Below are 6135 nucleotides of genomic sequence, written 5' to 3' on the forward strand. Positions count from 1 at the left end.
ATAGATCTGTGTGTTTTTCATGTCTGTTGTTAACACAAGAGCTAAAATCTTAACTGGAGCTTCACATTCACAGAACTGAAACAATCAGACTCAAATAATCAACTCGATTTCAGGATTTGAGCACCTAAGCTGCTGGTTTAGGAACAAGCGTCAATCCTGCCACATGTACGGCCTCCGTTTCAGATTATGCGATTCCCAAAGTGGTTGCTGCAGCCCCCTAGTGGGTGCTGAAGTTAGGCCTGCAGGCTTGCTGGCCAAGGAGGCGCATTTTACAATTAAAAACAAAAAGCAATCACAACTATTAAAATAAAACCCATGGAATTTAAATGACTTCTTATCGTAGGTGGCAGACGTAAAGCTCATAAGAGAGAATCGGCTTTAACGAGCAAATCAATCAACAGAACTTCAACAAGCAAATCAAAATAAATCACCGAGAAGAAAACACTCCATCGTAGTTTCATGCAGTAATCAGAGTTATGATTAAAGGATTGCGTGGGTGGCAGAAGGTTGCCAGATTTCAAATTGGGCTTCGGACCTTGCAAGTTTGTAAAAAAAAAAAAAAAAACTGCAGGAGACGTTGCAGGGTGAAAAGAACATTTGAAACTAATGATACATATATTTATGTGTGATGAAGCAGCTCTTCCGTCCTTAAACATCAGCACCTTTATTTATTTTTATTTAAAAATACACTGAGACTGCCATTGAATGCATCGATGGGATAATCTTACATATTATTGGGTGATTTCATAAAGATTTCGATTTTAAGCTGTGCTTCTTTCATCCTCTGCTGCACACCATCATCTATCTGTATTGTTTCCGACAGCCTTATTATTTGGCAGTTGGCTTAGTGGAGGTTAGTAAACACAGATTCACTCAGCAACATCACTTTATTGTTACTACACATTCAGGTGGCATGTATACACCACTCACAGTACAATGAAACAATATCATCACAGGTGTCCTTTTGTTCACATACATGTTGTTTCAGCGGTAGGGTGAATTTGTGTGTGTGTGTGTGTGTGTGTGTGTGTGTGTGTGTGTGTGTGTGTGTGTGTGTGTGTGTGTGTGTGTGTGTGTGTGTGTGTGTGTGTGTGTGTTTTAGTCCAATTCTCTCCTTTTAATCAATTCACGGCTTGCATTTTTTTCATATACTATTCTGCATGTTCCGCTGTGTACATCTGCACATTTTATGTCTCAGGTTTATGATGATGTAGCTTTATGGCATCTTTTTTTGGCTTTGTTCATCATTTCAGTTCTTCGCTGGAGGATGACGGTGTCTCAGAGCCATCAGGACATTCCTGCAACAAATAAAAATAAAACTCTGGTTTTAAACATAGCTTTAGGCTTTAATGCCAATACAGTAGAACAGTGATACATCTCACCTTCACTCTCTCCAGCTCTGGTCTGCCTGGGAGTGATTTTTGTGAGGAAAAGGCCTGTGAGGAAAGACAGTTAGGTTGACTCATAGGGTGAGGGAAGAAATAGTGTGCTAGGGTGAACATCAGGCTGCTGCAGGCTCACCTTCTTTGACTGCTGTACCTCCTCTGTGGACTTAGACCTATTTTTCATGTGTTTCTGAGGAGAGGTGCTGGTGGGACACTAGGCAGAGGGAAGGGTCGCATTAGACGGCAAATGATTAAAATTTAGTGTATCAGAGTATCGGGTTCTTAAGTACCTCATTTGTCTTCTGCTCCATGGCTGACTTGAAAGTTTTTCCTCAGAAGTTCGGGGCTGTGGGGACTTAGGATGGATCACTCTGTTTTTCTTGCAAACTTTGGCTGTGCAACTAAAAGGTTAGGAGAAAAAACGAGAGAAACTTTCAAAAAGCGTGACTGCACGCAACAACAACAGACAAGGGAAAGTCATTAATATATCCAGTAAAATGCAAACAATTAATCTTGCCCTAAGCGGTCTGATCCACTGCAAGAGATCCAAGTGGAGCAAGAGAGTGTGCAGTTATGAGCTCTTCTCACTAGAGGGTGTCTCTGACTCAGAGATACACTACTGCAGATTTCAGTGTCCTGTTGTTTGTTTTTAGCTTTGGGATTCACTAGAAGCAAAAATTATGACTGATTACAGGTTAGCTTGGCTCAATTTTCTCTACTGGCAAAACAGGCATACTTTAAAAAAAAAAAGGAGCGGTGGGGGGGAAGAAGGGGTGGTAATTCTTCTGACCTTGTTTGATTATACATAAATCCACCAAATATTTTTTTTAAAATTGTATTTCAGTATATAAACATTGCTTGTTGGAGCCCTAACGGTTGACATAACAGAAGCTCAACTTTAGCTCAGAGGATGAAAGCAAAACAGCAAGTCACAGCAAATAAAATCGTGAAAAGGACTGCTCTGAACAAGGACACACACAGTTACTCAAACAGTGATTCCTCGAGAACTGAAAGACCACAGAGAACACTAGGCAACAGTCACAGCCAGGGCCACAGCTGGAGTCATGAGCCCTGTTGGCTGAGGGACAAAACACCACTGGGTCTGGTTCAGTGAACAAGAGACTTTTTTTCCCTTTCTTTTTTTAACAGTCCATCAGCCTCCCTTTTGATGTCTGCTTCTCTCTGTCAGGCACACCGGTGAGATTCTAATGGTATGAAGGGGTGGTTCAGTGCTGCTGTTCAAAAAGAAGAAATAAAATATGTCATAGGTATTTCAAACAAAAGACTTGAGCTTAAAAGCTCTTGGTTGAACATGGGAACCAACATTATTGAAAGCGGAAACTTTAAAATTAGGAAGTTATTGTAGTTTTCTGATGCTTTTGTCTACATCCTGCAGAGAATAGCAGAAACACCATCTAAGTGGATCTATCACTTTTGCCAGTATTTTTTTTTTTCTGGCTCTTTTTCCTATGATTTGCCATTTGTTCTGTCTCTCTGTCCTCTATTCTCCTTCCCCTCCCCCCCAACCAGTCACCGCAGATGGGTGTCCCACCCTGAGCCTGGTTCTGCTGAAGGTCTGTTCCTGTTAATAGGGAGTTTTTCCTTCCCACTGTCACCAGGTGCTTGCTCGGAGGAGGTTGTGTAATTCTTGGGGTTTCTTTAATATTGTAGGGTCTTTACCTTATAATATAAATGAACTTGAGGTGACTGCTGTTGTGAATGAATAGTATAAAAATAACTGTAAATTGAATTAATAATGTAATTTGGCATATTGCAACCTAATAAATATGAAAAATGATGTGATAGTAACAGAAATAACTTCATATCCTTGATGTTTCTACATTAAAAAAATACCTGTTTCTAAATCCTGATTGGTGCAGAGACATATGCAACATTACCATTATGTAACTGAGGCAACTGAGTCATTTCACAAAAAGCTGTGTTTTTTTCAGAGCCTTTAAAGCGTCAATCATTGCTGAGTTTTCAAAATGTAGCACATCTAACAGACAGCTTATCTCTTTCCAAGATGCATGGAATTACAATTTACTTATTACTTACTGATGAGGCTAGAATGCCAAACACACACACACACACACACATATATACATATACACACATATATACATACACACTCTGACTGAAGTCAAACAGTCTACTATTCTGGGCTCCAGTTCTGCCTAAGCTTACAGGAAGCATTTAGCCCAGGGCTCATAAAGAATGAATAGGAAATGATCAACGGGAGCGCACTCACTCGCTGTGATGGCTGACATCATGGTGGCATCACTTTTGATGCTGCAGGGAACTCTGGTACAAAGTCCTACCTGAAGTGGAATATATGTGATATTCAGTGAGGCCAGAAATACTCCACTTGGTCAGTACCAGTGGAGTTTCTGCTTTCTTTTATACAAGTTCCATTACCGCAGAACATGTATGTTTGTTCGGTAGGTACAGCCAGGAGGGATGATGAACTCTCTGCACTTACTTTAAAATGTGCATTATAGTCCTTTGAGGGACAGCTGAGGATAATCTGAGGCTTGATGGCAGGGCAGGCATTCAAAGAGTCCTGAGTGCTCTTTCTGACCAACTCGCTGAAGGAAATGACCTAAATGTGAATGATTTGCTTGCTTGCCTCACTCTGTCAACCCCTGCTTTCCTCTGTTACCGTCTTTTCATCTTTGTGTAGAAGAGAAATTCTTCCACTGCAGACGAAGCCAAGAAGTGGAGGATCGTATAGGTTAGACTGAGGCGGGTGGAAGTCCAGCTCCTTTGTAGCAGAGATAAAAACCCCTGTGGCTTTTAGAAACACTTCGCCAACGATTAGTCCACATGAGCAACAATCAAGGTGGCACATCGAAATCATCACGTCTCTTTTTTTGATATAGATAAAAAGAAATGTACATGCATAAAGCTTTTACATGCCCCTACAGACGGGAGCATACACATGCAAAGCAATCTTTACCATTTAAAGCTACTGAATAAGTTTTGTTCTGCAGGGATGAACAAACAGACTCAATTTGAGATGCAGCAGAAGGAAAAAGATAAGGCAGAAAAGTTTAATGACTACGTAGCCTTTACGATCCTTAATAAACGCTGCTGTTCACATCTGCGTTACGTAAGAAGCAAATCTATTCCGGAGGTTTGAATCCATAACCCTGAAAGAACCTCACACAGAGCCTATCTTTGCGTCCGGGTCAACACTAATTAACTCCCTAACTGAGAAACAGAACATGACAAGAGCTCCTTAAGCATAAGTTTCCTGTGGATGTGTGTTCTGCCTCTGCACTGTCACTCCTGCCTTCTTCCTGCTCAACCTAAAGGTCTGCCAAATCACTCCCTCCTGGAAACACAATAAGAAGTCATTAGTTTCATTCGCTGATTTAGTCAAACAGTGATGACACTGGATGCCTGTATCGCTTCAGCCATGTGTTGATGGTTTCAAGTCTTTTGGGAGGAATTCAAACCAGGAGTTAAAAATCAGTGTCTGACATTTCTCAGCCACCACACAAGTGTCTGCAAACATGCTGATCGCAAATCTTCACGTGGCCAGGATTTGTGTAATAAAATGGGCTGTTTTACCACAGACAACACACAGCGAGATGGCTGGAGCACCAAGGTCAGCATGTGAGCAGTGATGGAAGAGAGCACATGAAAATGGCTCAGTGTCAAGGACATTATGCCGTGTAATTGATGATGATGTGCTGTCTGTTTTGTCACACTCAGGTGGGACATGCACACATCCCAACTACACCCAGCTGGATGTATTAAGTCAGTAGCTGACCAGCACAACTGCCCTCTGTCGGAATCACAGCTGAGCCATGTGTATCTCACCTGATACCCGAGTCATGGTTATGACTCCATAATCTTTTCATTCTTAACCCACTGAAGACTGATTGAAGACTGCCCTTCAACTGTGCACAATCTTTCAATCCACATTAATGTGCCTGCATCGATCGGCTGGACAGGTTTTGTTTTACAGCACTTACACATATTTTGCAGGACTCTCTAAGGCGGTGTGAGCTCCCATTAGAAGAACTATTTTAGAAATCCAGAACCTGCTTGTTATTCATCCAGATGTACAATGGACATGAAGCTTAGCTCAAACTGAAAGCTGTAAACAACAAAACAGAGACAAGACAGAGCGCTAGCACAGTCTGAATGAAAACAGTAAAGCACTGAGTGACAGAAGGGAGTGGAGGATGAATGATGCGGGTGATGGAAAGAGGAGAAAAAAAGGCACCCACATCTACTGACTGAACGAGCCCTGCAATCATCGCAAATGAGACAAATGAAATGCCTGGGGTTAATTCATACACTCACCTCCTTCCCTCTCTTTTCTCCTCTCAGTACAGTAGGCGTGCAGTGGAGTAAATGACACTCCTCATCTCACTGCTGCTATGGTGTCTGTGAGAGTACACCCCTCTCTGCCCATTCATAGCTCCGCCGACGCACCACTCACGGATGGAGTCAGTAGCCAGCCAGCCAGCTCCCCCCCCCTCCCCCCTCACACACGCACATCCAAGACTACCACCAGGCGTGTCACTCAAAGCTCTGTGTGCTAATGTCTCCAGGCTGGCAGTGGGAAGCTGTGGGTGTGACAGACAGGTATTGTACACTGCACATCAATGCTGACGTCCACAGCTCTCATCATTACTTTAGGTTATTTCAATGACAATCACATTATACCAGATGATGATGCATGTAAGATGGCTTGACTGAGATACTTTCAAAACATGTACTCTGAAATATGCAT

The 6135-nt window shown here is 42.2% G+C and overlaps 1 long non-coding RNA gene across 1 annotated transcript; it reads right to left on the reverse strand.

The window, feature by feature from the left end:
* Window positions 1-868: 868 nt before the first annotated feature.
* Window positions 869-5854, reverse strand: LOC309719449. Its single transcript, XR_014280246.1, has 5 exons — window positions 5703-5854; window positions 1676-1786; window positions 1522-1599; window positions 1383-1436; window positions 869-1298 (listed from the first exon to the last, which is right to left on the reverse strand). It is a non-coding gene; the product is annotated as an uncharacterized lncRNA (long non-coding RNA).
* Between the last annotated feature and the right edge of the window lie 281 nt (window positions 5855-6135).

Source organism: Aulonocara stuartgranti (assembly GCF_965226115.1).
Source record: "Aulonocara stuartgranti genome assembly, chromosome: 2".
In the NCBI taxonomy this organism is placed as follows: domain Eukaryota; kingdom Metazoa; phylum Chordata; class Actinopteri; order Cichliformes; family Cichlidae; genus Aulonocara; species Aulonocara stuartgranti.